The sequence below is a fragment of the Vombatus ursinus genome, unplaced genomic scaffold (assembly GCF_900497805.2).
Source record: "Vombatus ursinus unplaced genomic scaffold, bare-nosed wombat genome assembly UNPS02008961.1, whole genome shotgun sequence".
Classification (NCBI taxonomy): Eukaryota; Metazoa; Chordata; class Mammalia; order Diprotodontia; family Vombatidae; genus Vombatus; species Vombatus ursinus.
In genome coordinates, this window is record NW_020948739.1 from 1,739,312 (window position 1) to 1,753,518 (window position 14,207).

A 14,207-nucleotide genomic window follows, 5' to 3' on the forward strand; every position below is an offset into this window, starting at 1 on the left:
CACACACACACACACACACACACACACACACACACACACACACCTCTAAGCGTTTCTTTTTTTGGCATCCCTGGGGATGGGTAGCACTAGAGCCACCGCCTTGTGAACTATAGAGGCCCCTGAAGTCATTCTCAACTTCTTTGGTCTGGAGTTGGTTGTCTTCCTTTATGGCTCGGAGAAGACTGGAGACGAGAGGAGGTAGACGCAGTGGTGGCAGCAGGAGTCCGGGGGTAGGGGAAAGGTGCAAGAGGTCCACGCTAGGCGCACGTTGTGCTTTCCACTCCCGCTTCAGCTCCTCCTTGCCCAGCCTGGTGGTCTTAATTTAGGAGAGAGCTGCTGTGCAAACTTTGGGGTCTCTTTCCCCACCCCACTCCACCCCCTTCCTCCGTTTTTTTCTTCTGCTGATGCAAGTGACGGAGAGATTTCACCAGTCCCAAAGAATCCCAAATGTGCCTACAAAGAGAAGTTTGCCAAAGTTTGTTTTTTTGGGGGGGGGGGGGTCGTTGTTGTTTCGTGTGGTCCAAGGGCTTGAGCGAGGAAGCCGATTCTGAGGGAAAAGGCAGCCCGAGAGGGGCGCAGGCGCCGGGCCAGAGGCTGGGGTTCTCCTGCAAATCACAAGGAGCCTGCGCCCGAAGAGATCGAGTGCCTGTGTGTATGGAAGAGAGAGCGAGTGTGAGTGTGTGTGTGTGCGTGCGTGTGTGTGGGTATGGGGGGGTCGGGACAGAGGAATGTCTCAGGGGCCAGCTAAGATTTGAAAGCAAAGTGGAAGGCTGGCTTTCGTTTGTTTCTTTGGAAGCCGCTGATCGGCTTTGGAGTGTCTCCCCCATTTTAGAGGGCGACTCTTCTACTTGGCCAAACTCGCCCTTCTGGCGCGAGTTAACTGCCTGAAGACCTCGGGGCTTAATTGAGGTGGGGAAGGTTTTGGGTCTCTCCTAGGTAGTTACAGTGTTGGCGCCACTTCGCTCTCCTCCCCCGCCCTCGCCCCAGAGCAGGAGGAATTTGGTTGCCAGTTGACTAAGGCTCTGTTTCTGGGGGCTGTAAATGTTTTCCCGAAATCACCCAATGGGCGCCCTCCAAAGAGAACTGCCTCCTCTTTAGCCTGGTGCTGCTGCGGCGAAGCATTGTCTCCCTGAATGGAAGCAATCACAGCTGATTTCGTCGCTGAGCAAAGTCCTGGGGGCTGGAGCAGTTGAAAGTCTTCCCAGGCTGAGGTTTTGCTGTGTTGGTGTGTGTTCCAAGCCCCTCGCTTCCACCTCCCCCATCACCTCAATTTCAGTATCCCACTCCCCAACTTGGCCATTTTAATTAAATGAGCTGTCACTTTAAAGGAAAATTAAGTCATCTTGTGGTTACTCTTCACATACACACATAGCAAGTGATGTGTGGTAGTATTTTTTAAACAATTTTTTCCTCCTCCCAGGTTGAGAGTACCAGAATTTGAAATGGAGAAATGCCTTTGGTTGGTGAATATCAGAGTAAAATGGGGATAAAACTTTGACATTATTAATCATTGTAAGATTCTCTCCGTCGACTAATCACTTCTGCTTTAGAGCAGAAAAATGTATTTTATATAATAGCGAATTAGATATAGTTCCTATAATATATAAGCAGTAGGTGGTTGTTTGGGAGTTCGTGTTGCACCCTAAGCCTTGTCTGTATTTTGTAGACTGAAGGTTTAATCTGTTTTTAGCGAAGCGATCTTAAAGCCATTTATGAACTTTGTCCTGCTTACACAGGAGAGGGTTCCTATTGTTTACTATGAAGAAAAATTCCAAGGTGCCTTAGCTCTGTAAAATACAGTATCTGGAAAGAGGAAACAAGCATTCCTTTATTAGAACTGTCTCAAAGAGAGAACCTTTCAAAACAGAAGGGTGTTTCAAGAGGACCTTTTTTGCTTCTGAGCTTGTGCTGGGAAAAGTTCCATTCTCTGGATTTTAGAACGTGAACGCTTGGACATCCCTTTCCACTTTTTGGCTCTTTTCAACAAGGGAACCTCCTTAAGAGAGGGTTTTTTAAATTATTTTTTTCTTTTTCTTTTTTTGTCAAGTGCTTATCCATCACCCACATCTCTGTGTTTGGGTTTTTAAACGTTTGTAAGCATATTTACTTGAATAGGAACTGCATGTTGTTAAAATGAGCTACTGCATTGTGATAAACAGAATTTTAAGTCATTGGAATATCATCCAAAAGGGCAATTAGATATTCTTTAAATGTCAACACAGAGACTCTAGCAAAGAACCTTTGTTGGCTGGTGAGTCAGTGTTTCTTAGAAACTGTTTGAAAGTCCCAAATGGCCAAATACTCAATTTCAATTATTTTTAAATCTTGTGGTTCTCTTTGTGTGAGCACTGAACATTCTAGGAAGATGATGGATTTGAAAGGTTATTTCTTTTGAGCCTTTAACAGTCATAGGACATTGCATGGTACTTTGCATTTTGATCTGGAAGCTGCAACTGTTTTCCTGAGATTTAAAAGTGATGGTGTTTTTTTCTGTTTAAAGCTATACTGTCCCTTTGGAAAGTATCTGAGCAGTTAGTGAAGTGTTAAATTTTAGATTTAGCCTGCAAAGGGCAGAGGGAGGATGCTTTTGTACATGTTTCAAAGGCAATGTGAGAAGGAAATAGAGTGTCTCACTTTAGGGGTTGACTAGAAGTGGAGCAGTAAGTGCTCTCCTAGTGAAATCCAGTTTGCCCTGCTACATTCATGCTTTTCTGGCTGGAGCACCATGGGGAGAAAGAGAGGATGGAATGTGACTGACGTGATACACTGCTGCTTCTCCCTTTCCATGTGGCTGCCTTTAGAAGAAGTGTATTACAGATTGCTATAAACATATAATTTGAGCTGAAAGATGTTTACTTTAGGAAAATGCAGAAATCTGCTTTGAAATGGAGGAATTTATACACATGTTTAGAAGTCTGTGTACTCAAAAAAGAAACTGTCAAGCAGTTTGAGCTCATGTTTTACTTCTCAGTTTAATCTGCAAGGAAGAGATTTAGGAGTTTGTTTTAGAAGGAAAAATAAAATTGGAGACCTATAACCTTTTGGCTATTCACTCCAATAGACAAATTACTTTTGTAAGGAGCTTGATGCAAATAGTAGACACAGACAGACAACCTTCAAGAAGGAGATCTCTAAAGCCAGGAATTCTTGACTAATTTTTTTTTTTTGTTTCAGGGACCTATTTGGCAGTCTGGTAAAGTCTATGGGCTCCTTTTCAGAATGATGTGTTTGAAGGCATAAAATAAAATACATAGGGGAAACCAATTATTTTGAAAAGAAGATGTAATTTTTTCCCCGTCTTAAGTTCATTGATGCCTTGAAATCTATTCACTACCCCAGGTTAAAAACCCTTGCTCTAAAGGTAGATTTGTCACAGAAGGGAACTGATCATGCAGTTCTGACTGACCACTTCTCAAGACCTTTTTACATCAAGGCTTGATAGTGCCCATTATTCTTCAGTAATAGTCAAGCATATTCTGGGAAATGTGAGGATTGTGTGTGACATTCTGTAGAATCTGAAGGTTGAAAAAGATTTCAGGAGATTATTTAGCTCTTTTCTCTGCTTTGGTTTGGAACTACATTTATACCTTCCCAGATCTAGGAAATTTCTACCTTTAAGATATAGCTTAAACATACTGCTCCTAACAACAACAACAACAACAACAAATTGTTTCAGAAGGACAAATAACATTATAGACCTTTTGCCTACTCCCTTGATGAGATAGATTGTGAGATGCAAAAAGCCTGTTAAACAGTTTTTCAATTTGGGCAACTACACCTAAGGACTCTGAGTTACTGAAATCTCAAAGTGAATATTCAGGGTGTGAGACAGAACAGCTGGGCTATAGATTGCCTGGGGTGAGCAAGTTCTGAGGATATCTAGTAGCCCAGTGCATTTTTTGGCAAACATCAATTGGTGATGAGCCAAGACTATCCTGTGAGAAAACCAATATATGTAGTATGTGTGTATATATTCTCTCCCAATATATCAATATATTGATATATCTATACATATGGAATATATATATAGCATATATAGGATATGTGTGTATATATAGGACATGTGTGTGTATATATTATATATACATACATATATGGATATATATTTATTTTATGTCACCTCTAGGTTTTTCCTCATTCTCTCTATTCACCAAACACAGTACCTAGAGAGAAATAATTTCTATGTGTTCATAGTAAAACATTTTACTATGTTAAAATCCAATAACTTCTGTGGCATAGAAAGTCACTTAGGAGATGTCAGAATATGTGGATATGCACAAACATACAGTTCTCATTCTGCTGTTTTATTAACGGTCTTTGCCTCTGCTACATTCCAGTGGTGTGCCCTTGAAAAGCCCCTCTTAACATTTTAGCCTTGGCTTCTTCATCTTCAATATAAGGAGCTGGGCTACAAGATCTCTGAGGTCCAGCTCTTAAGCCTATGATCATCTCAGCATCATTATTCTTCCTCTTTTCAGAACTTGTACAGCATTTAAACAGCTTAGCACCAAGTTGATACATGTTGTTTGGCTCCTCACTCCACCATCAACTCTTCCTGCCTATGACCTTGAGCAAGTTACTTCCTCAGTTTCAGAGTCAGTTTCTTCGTGTATAAAATGAAGAGGTTGGGCTCAATCAATGTTAAAGGACTCTTCCAACTCTGATATCAGGACCATGGAATGACATAGATTTAAAACAAGAAGGCATCTTAAAAATTGTGTGACTATTCTTTTCTAGGCAAGAGCATAGATTCCCTGAAGGTTGTGATTATGTGGTCTATATTTCCCACACCCTTCCCCCAAATGTTCTAAAGATATTTTATTGATTGATTGGTAGATCTGTATAGGTACCGATGGTCCAGGACCATAAGAAAGAAATGTGTAAATATTAGTGATGTAACCTCTATGGGACTTGGTTCTATGGCTTTTGGAAGTGCTTTGCCTTAAATAGAATGGGATTCATAGGATATGGAACAGAAACCAGAGGTCATCTTATCTATCCCATACATGAGCAAGGATCCCTGAAGAATTTCCAGCAAATTGACTTTCAACTTTTGAATGAAGACCTGTAGTGATGCATTCCTAAGCACCTAAAATGGGGTAGGAAGGATTTGGGAAGTTAGTGATGATTTTTTTGTTTGCTTTTGTTATTTTAGTAGTAGTAGAAATGAGTAAAATCTCCCCCTTTAGGCAAATGAGGTTTCAGGCCTTACTGCTAAAATAGGTCTAATTTTGACAATTCAGTTTCTAAGGCAAAGTTAATATCTATAAGAAGGTTCAAAGGTGTGCTGGTTAAATAGAAGGGACTTCATTAGTCTAGCATTTCTCAAAGTGTGGTCGCTTTCAGGGGACCCACAATGGTCAATAATATTTTCATAATAATGCCAAGATTTTATTAATTTTTAATGTGATAAATATTGGTAGATATAACTCACACAAACAAAAGTTCTGGGGGGTGGTCCTCAATAATTTTTAAGAGTGTAAAGGAGTCCTGAGACCAAAAAGTTTGAGAACCCCTGGTGTGACCTAGAGATGTCATTGCCCAAATCAGATTAAAATGTAATTGGGAAATGTTTACTAAAATAAATAAATAATATAATACAGTACAGATAATGTTAATTTGTGGTTTTCTAAGTCAATATGCAATCCTCAGAGATCAGTTTCTTTTTTTTTCCTTTTTTCTTTTTTTTCTTTTTTTTTTTTTTTTGGCCAGGCAATGGGGTTAAGTGACTTGCCCAGGGTCACACAGCTAGTAAGTGTTTTTATGAGTCTGGGACCAGATTTGAACTCAGGTCCTCCTGAATCCAGGACCAGTGTTCTATCCACTGCTCCACCTAGATGCCCCAGAGATCAATTTCTAATTGAGTTGGACACTAGTAGTCTAGAACATAATTGTCAGATTTTCTCAAGCTTCTGAGTTGCACATAAAGAATAGGACCATGGAGTGAGAGTGGGAAGTTCTGAAGATTTTCACTGTGTCGTACCAGCAAAATGAAACAGTGTATTATTATGTGCTGTGACATGTGAAGGCCAGATTTGTAAATGTATACTACTCCAGGCTTGGCATCAAGTTATCAGGGAGAAGCTATGAATTCATATTTCCTTTCCCAAATATTGCATCTATTAGCTATATTTCATGAAAATCACAACAGTGTTGTAACAATGCTTTTCACAAAGTACTTTCGTAGTTATTGTCTTTTCCTATAATCTTAGGTTTAGGTTATAAAACTTAAGTAATGGAGAGTGACTATGACAGATGTGCAACAATAATAAAATGATAAATCAAATGTTTGGATTCTGTCTCTGAAATGTTATTTGCACCCATCAGAAGATACCTTCCCACTGCCACAACTTGACTTCTGTCCACTTGCCTGCAATCTCTCCTAACATGTTGCATGTCTATTATGTATTTTGTATTATTTATTTGTGTATATATCTTATCTCCCTCCTAAACTATAGAGTTTTCTGAAGGCAGGGATCAATGTCTTTTATTTCATCTGTTGGAGGTTTTGTTTTATCTATTCTGCTAAAAACAAAATGGCTGAAACAATTTTGATTTGCTTTGCTGATAATTTGATCTTTTAGAAGGTAGGTGAAGAAATAATAGAATCTGTTGCTAGTCTGGGCTTGATTTTGACCAATAAGGAAGAACCAATCATTGAAGTAAAAATTACTGAATCATGGGAGGGTGTGATTCGCCATCTTAAAGTTTGAGTTTAGATGAGGAGACACCAGGCATAGTTCAATACATACCCTTTCTGAACACTAATTCTATAGATTTCAGAGTGTCCAGAAAATAGGTTTGTAGGATTCCATGACTCAAGATAGGAAGTTGAATGGACGAAACATTTACTACAGGCAAGGTGCTGTGCTAAGGCCTGGGGATACAAATAAAAAAGACAGGCAGTCCCTGCTCAAAGGGAGCTTACATTCTAATGGGAGAGAAGACACGTATGGAAAGTTTTGCTCCAAGTAAGATGGCAAGGTCCCATGGTCCTTGGAGCGCAGGGGTCAAGCAGTTGGTAATGCCTCTTCTTTGAAGTCATTTCCACTTAGCTAAAGATGGGTAAAATGCTCTGAAGAATGAAATTCTGATGACAACAAATACAAATTATTCAAATGAGCAAGAAAAGGGGCAACTACTTAAAGAGACTGATGTGATTCTACAGGAAGTTTATTTGCCAATTCAGATTTTAGAAAAACTTGCACAGAACATAGATGCAAAGGGAGGTCATTGAGGGTAGATACAAATATAACGACGGGAATGCCAAAGCACAGGATGTGCCGAATGAAATGCCAAGGGTAATACAAAGTGAAAACAAGAAGGAAAAAAAAGGAATAGGACAGTTGCTTGTAATAACTGGGACAAAGATAAGGGATGATGGAGAATGTATTTTTTTTGGAAAGTAGTTTAATCTTTGTTTGGAACTTTAGAGCTAGAAGGGACCTCAGAGGTTAAGAGTGCCGGGCTTGGAGTCAGGAAGTGTCATTTTCAGTTCAAATCTGGTTTGAGATATTTGCTAGCTGTGTAATCCTGAGCCAATCACTTAATCCTGTTTGCCTCAGTTTCCTCATCTGTAAAATGAGCTGGACAAGAAAATGGCAAACCACTTCAGTATCTCTGCCAAGAAAACTCCAAATAGGGTCATAAAGAGTTGGACACAACTGAAAATGACTGAAGAACAACAATAAAAATTTTAAATCCTCACAAAACTGAGGCCTCCTGACATAAAGTAGTATCAAAGACAGAATTTGAACCCAGGTTGCCCGACTCCAGGGTCAAGGACTGTGTACCATGCTGCTGCCTCCCTTGATTGACCAGGAAGTATAGACTAAACACATTAACTAAAGGTGATTTGGTGAAAGAGTACTGAAGTTGAAGCCAGATCTCCCGGGTTTGCATTCTGGTTCTACAATTTAATGCTTGTGTGACCTCCTTTGGTCTCAGGTTTTATCAACAGAATAAGGGTGTTGGACTAGATAATTTCCATGGGCTTTTCTAGCTCCAAACCCTATGATTCTCTTAATATTATGGGAATTGCTGATGTGCTGTGATACTCTGATACTCTGTCATTCTCATCATTACAGATCTAGTCCTCTGGTCCAGGGCCAGGCAATTGAGCATTTATTTATTACAAATGCTTTCTGAAGTTAGTTCTTTAAATAGTTAGTGCTGTACTTACAATGATACCTAGTATTTGTCTATAAGATATCTTAATTTTAAAATAAAAAAAATTATTCAAATGTAGTTAATAAACATGTGGGGCAGTATAATTCAGAAACAATTTTTTTGCTGTGATTTAAAATTGTATGTATAATTTTCAAACATGTAAATCACTCACCTGCCCCAGGACTGTTTTCTCATTTGTAAAATGAAATTGTTAGATTAGATGGTCTTTCAAGGACCTTTCCAGGTCAAATATTATTAAAAGGTAATTTGGTCATTGTCAAGATTCAGTCATAGACTCGGAGAATGCATAGATTATTTAGTCCCAGCTCTCCCAGATTACAGACGAGGAAATGGAAGAACCAAAGACATTGGTTTTTTGCCTCCGACGTTACAGTATCCAGTGGAAGAGTCATAACTTAAACCAAGGCCTCCTGCCTTGGGGTTTTTCTGTGCTATATCATGTAAAATTTTATTAAGTCCTATCGAGTAGCTTGTTTTATGTGTTGTTCACTCATTAGAACAAGGAGCCTCTTTATAATGTAACTTATTTTTGATACTCTTCGACAATATCTCTCTCATTTCCATTATAGAAAATGGAGTCATTTTTGGTAATTTGCTAGGCACTTTTTTGGATGAGTGCTGTTCCTGGTCTGGGGGAGACTCTTTTGGGTAGAGGAGATCCAGTTTGTTAAATGGAGATTGACCTAGATGGTCTCTTGGACGTCGTCCAGCTCCAAATCTATCAGTCTCATGGCAGTGACCATTTTATGTAACTTGTTGATCACTTTCAGTCATCTCCTTGTCACCAAGAGGCATAAGTTTTCACAAATTTATAGTATTAATATTTTAATGTTAGGTTTGATTTTTTTTAACTGCTATATATGACTGACTTGAAATAAACCAAAGTTGAAAATAGAAATGCAAACAACTTGGGAATTAAGCTAAGAATTGACATCCTAAAGGTAAAATAAAGATTTATAAAAATTGATATCCTAAAGATAAGATAAAACATTAACATATAAAGATTCATATAAAGCCAAAGATGGAAATTTGGTTTCTAAACAATATTGTTGTGTATTTATTGACCAATTCAAAATTTTCCATTTCTACTTATTCGTTTTCCATTGTTGCTTTAAAGATTAATTTAGATCATTAAGATTTGGATATTTTGTTTTATTACCGATCAAATGTTTAGTTTTTTGTTTGGTCAGGTTAGTCAACTGACCATATTTACTGAGTGCTTTCTGCACACAAAACATGGTACTAAGAGAGAAAAATAATGATAACTGACATTTACGTAACAGACTTAGTTTTCTCTCACATAAGCACTTCACACTTCATCTTCATAGCAACCCTGGGAGGGAGATACTATTTTTTTTTTCATTTTATAGATGAGGAAACTGAGGCTCAGAGAGGTTGTAACTTACCAAGGGGTTATAGGACCATAGATCCACACTGGAAGAGACCTCAAGAAACATCTAGTCCAACGTCCAGATTTGATAGTATTTAGTGACTTTGATTAACGCCACCGTGTTTGAGTGCTGGTCTTCCTAATGCCAAATCAAGCTCTGTATTCACTTGGCACATGTGTAATTCTTGGACGTTGACCTCAAGCAATGACTGTAGCTTTTCCTAAACTAATTTGGCTTTGAAGTATGCAGTATGCTAATGAAACCTGAAAAATATGTGGGGGCAAGAGAGAGAGGACTGGGATATTAGTAGGGTATAATGCCTAGCAGAATGGGATTACTCCTTGGAGGAGTCAGTGAAATTTTGAAGAAAATAATGAAAATTAATCATATTTTCATGCTGAATATTTGCAATTGTTTTTGATACAAGGTGAAAACTGTGGGCTGCTAGAACACAGGGAGGTATATATATATTTGGCAGCAAGAGCTGTAGATTTGCTCAGAGCTGTTGAGTTTAGATCATATTGGAAGAAGAGCTTTAGTGCTTCTTAGCCCTTTCCTATTAGGTTTTATTCTCAAGGTCTCCTGTTTCCTATCCAGGCTCACCTCTCTGCATAGTTTTTCTCTGTTGTTCAGTCGTAACTGTGTCTTTGGTTTATGCTGAGACCTTTGTTTCCCCCAGCAGCCTGTACCCACTTTATTGCTTTGCTCCCACTCATGTTGGGCCCTTTGAGGTAGTCTGGGTAAAGCCTATAGCCTCCCATTCCCATCACTGCAGCCAGAAACAAAAGAGCCTCCTATTTACCCTTTAAAGACACTGTTTGTCGATTAGATAGAACACTGGGTCTAGAGTTAGGAAGACAAATCTGGCCTTAGACACTTACTAGCTTTGGTGATCCTGGACAAGTCATTTACCCCTATTTGCCTCAGTTTCATTATCTGTAAAATGAGCTAGAGAAGGAAATGGCAAACCACTTTAGTAACTTTGCCAAGAAAGTCCCAAAAGGAATCACAAAGAGTTGGACAGGACTGAAAAACGATTGAACAACTACCTTTTGCTTTATCTACAAGATGCCCATCCTATCTCTTCCTTTCCTTCTTCAGACTTGGGAAAGTGGGGATCTTTCCTCTTCCACCACTTCCTGGATAATTTATAGGTATCAACATTTTTTCATGGAGTTCAATTTGTGTGCCTACCGGAACAGAATTTGGAAAATTGGAAACTACCACTGTATCTTTATTTAGAGTAATCAATGATGATCTTGGTTTATATTTTTCAAAAGCACACAGGTTATTAAAGGATAAGGTATCAGGTGAAAAGGCAATGTGAGGTAGTGGCTACAGTGCCTGGCACATAGTAGGCACTTAATAAACATTTATTGAATTGAATAGGTAGCATTCTGGACATGGAGCCTGAAAATCTGGGTTTAAATCTCTATTCTTACATTTATTAGCTGTGACTTAGGCGAAGTCCCTTCACTTCTGTTTACTTCAGTGTCCTCATCTGTCTTGTGAACCTCAAATAACATAAAAGATACAAAGCACTTTGCAGCTTTTTAAAGTGCTACATAAGTGTCCGTTATTATTGCTAATTTCCCTTAAACATATTTGATCTAGACATATACATAGCTATTCAAAGTTGCTAAAGTAACAGAATAGTCAAAGCCTGTAACTAACTAGTTGTAAAATGGTGGACTACTTTTCCAGAAAAAAATTGTGTGTGCAGTTCATTAAGGTGAGTGTGATTCTGCTCTTGAATTGGACAGATCTGATTTTCAAGGTTTTTTTCCCTCCCCCATTCCATTAGCCAAAAAGGAAAAAAGAGAAGGAAAGAAAAAAAAAAGAGTTTATGAAAAACAAAATGGCCAAATGATAGCAAAAGAGAGGGCACCTGGATGACCCACCTCCCTGCTCTAAATAGTTTATTATGCTGTAATAACTTTGGGCTCTTGGGTTCCTAAAAACAATCCTAGCTAACTTAAAATGCTTGGTTCCAAGGCTACCTTAATAGGACACAGGCTGGGAATGAAAATGGTGTAAATTTGCATTCTCTGATCTCCTGCTTTCGCAACTTACCGTTATTAATCAAGTTTTTAAAAAATGGATCAGGCTGTCATCACATACAGACTTGTTAGCTCGAGTACATCTTATAAGGGAAGACATAATATGTTAAAAATGAGAAGCTTGAAGTGACATTTAAATTATATCTCAAATGGTTTCCAATAAGAAGCTGTGCTTTGGTGAGTTTCTTTACTCAATTTGAGAATTGGATTGGTCCAACCCAGGGGTGGGGCCTCAAGGCCACATGTGACCCTCTAGGTCTTCAAGTGCAGCCCCTTGACCGAATCCAAACTTCACTGAACAAATCCCCTTAATAAAAGGATTTGTTCTGGAAAACGTGAACTCAGTCAAAAGGCCTCACCTAAGGACCTAGAAGGCCATATATGGCCTGGAGGCTACAGGTTCCCCACCTCTGGTCCAACTCACACATGCAAGGAATCCCACTACAGTTGTCAAGGACTCAATAAACATTAAGTCCAAATTATGTGCCAGGTACTGTGCTAAACTCTGGGGATACAAAGAAATGCAAGACAGCCCCTACCTTACAGGAGCTCTGCTTGGGGACCTCCACAGAGGGGGAAGCCATCACTTTCTACTTTTTGAGAGCTCTAGTTATTAGGAAGTTTTCCCGGATGGCAAGCCTTCACTTGCCCCATTGTACCTTCCACCACATTGCTCCAGTTCCAACCTCTGGGGCCAAACAAAACACATCTGACAAGAGAGCCCTTCAAAATACTGGAAAATGGCTATCCCATCTCCCCTATGTCTTCTCTAACCTGTGGTGGCCAGAGTTTAACTCAGTGCTCGCAGTGACCAAGACAGAGCACAGTGAGTTTCCCCGTTCCTTATTCTTGAAAGCCACACTCCTCTTAATGGAGGCCAAGATTGCATTCGCTTTTTTTTGTCTTCCACAGACATTATTGACTCAGATTGAGCTTGGGGTCCACTAAACCCCACCAGATCTTTCCAGAGCATCTCCTGTCTATCCATGTTTCCCCTCCCCATCCTCACCCTCCAGCCCCATCTTATGGTTTTTACTCAGCAATAATTTCCATGGTTGAAGACTGATCCTCTCAACGCTATATCTAATCAGTTGCCAAGGGGCAGCTAAGTGGCTCAATGGATAGAGCACCAGCCCTGGAGTAAGGAGGACCTGAGTTCAAATGTGGCCTCGGACCAAACACTTGACACTTACTAGCTGTGTGACCCTGGGCAAGTCAGTTAACCCCAGTTGCCTTAATAAAAGATATCTATATCTATATCTATAATCAGTTGCCAAGATGTGTTTCTGATACTTCCACAACATCTCTCACATCTGTCCCCTTCTCTCTCCAGTGGTACAACCACCCTAATTCAGATCCTTATCACCACTGCCCTAAACTATTTCAGTGACCTCCTGTTTGCTCTCCCTTTCTCCAGGCTCTCCTCGCTCTAATCCTCACAGCTAACTAATTGATATTCCTTCTGACCAAGGCACTTCCTCCCCCCGCCCCCTTCCTAAGGTCTTCAAGATAAAATAAAACCCTCTCTTTAGCATTTTAAGCCTTTCACTGTCAGAACCCAACCTCTCTATCTCTGGGCTGATTACACTTTACTCTTCAGTGACTCTTAGGTTCTAGCCACACTTAATGATGATGTTGATAGTCTAGGTTGCTCACTAGGTTGGTTGGCAACTAGATTGTTCAGTGGATAGAGCACCAGGACTGGAATCGGGAAGACCTGAGTTCAAATTCAGCAATGCCCACCTATTGGCTGTGTGACCCTGGGCAAGTCACTTAACCTCTGCTTGCCTCACTATCCTCATCTGTAAAATGGGGATAATAACAGCACCCACCTCCCAGGGTTGCTGTGAGGATCGAATGAGATAATATTTGTAAAGTGCTTAGCACAGTGCTGGGTACATATGAAGTACTATATAAGTGTTAGTTATTATTATTATTATTATTATTATTATTATTAAACTGTGCATGACATCCCATCTTTCCCTACCATGTCTTACTCAAACTGTGCCTTGTGCCTAGAATGTTACATCCCCATCTCTGCCTCTTGGAATCCTCATCAAGGCTTAGCTCAGGTGCCACTTTGGAAGTCTCCTCTGATTCCCTCCAGTTATAATGGTTCTACCCACTAAATAATTTTGTGTTTTGTTTGCATACATTTAGGATTTACTTACCCATATACATGTTTTCTCCAAGTACCATATAAATTCCTTGAGGATAAGGGGCTGTTTCCTTTTTGTCTTTGTGTGCCTAGTGCCTAGCATAGTAATCTGGCACATAGCAGGCATTTAACATAATGTCTGTTGCTTTTAAAACCCAACATAAACTGGCTTCAACTTCTCTTTACAAGTCATTATACATCCCCCTGTCTCTTGCCTTCTGCAGTATAGCCAAGTGTTCCTTCTCTCCATCCCTTCTCAGCTGTGACATTCCATCTCCCCTCCTTACCTCGGGCTCAAAGAGGTTGTCTTGTCCTTTAAGACACGGCTCATAGACCATCATCTTCTGCATGGAGACTTTGCCTATCCATCAAACTGCTAGTGCCCTCTCTCCCAAACTACCTTGTATT

At 39.7% G+C, this 14,207-nt stretch overlaps 1 protein-coding gene across 1 annotated transcript in view; it reads left to right on the forward strand.

Moving 5' to 3' along the window:
• The window catches only part of SDC2 (syndecan 2), a 134,594-nt gene that overhangs the window by 1,154 nt on the left and 119,233 nt on the right, over positions 1-14,207 (forward strand). The window lies entirely within an intron of this gene.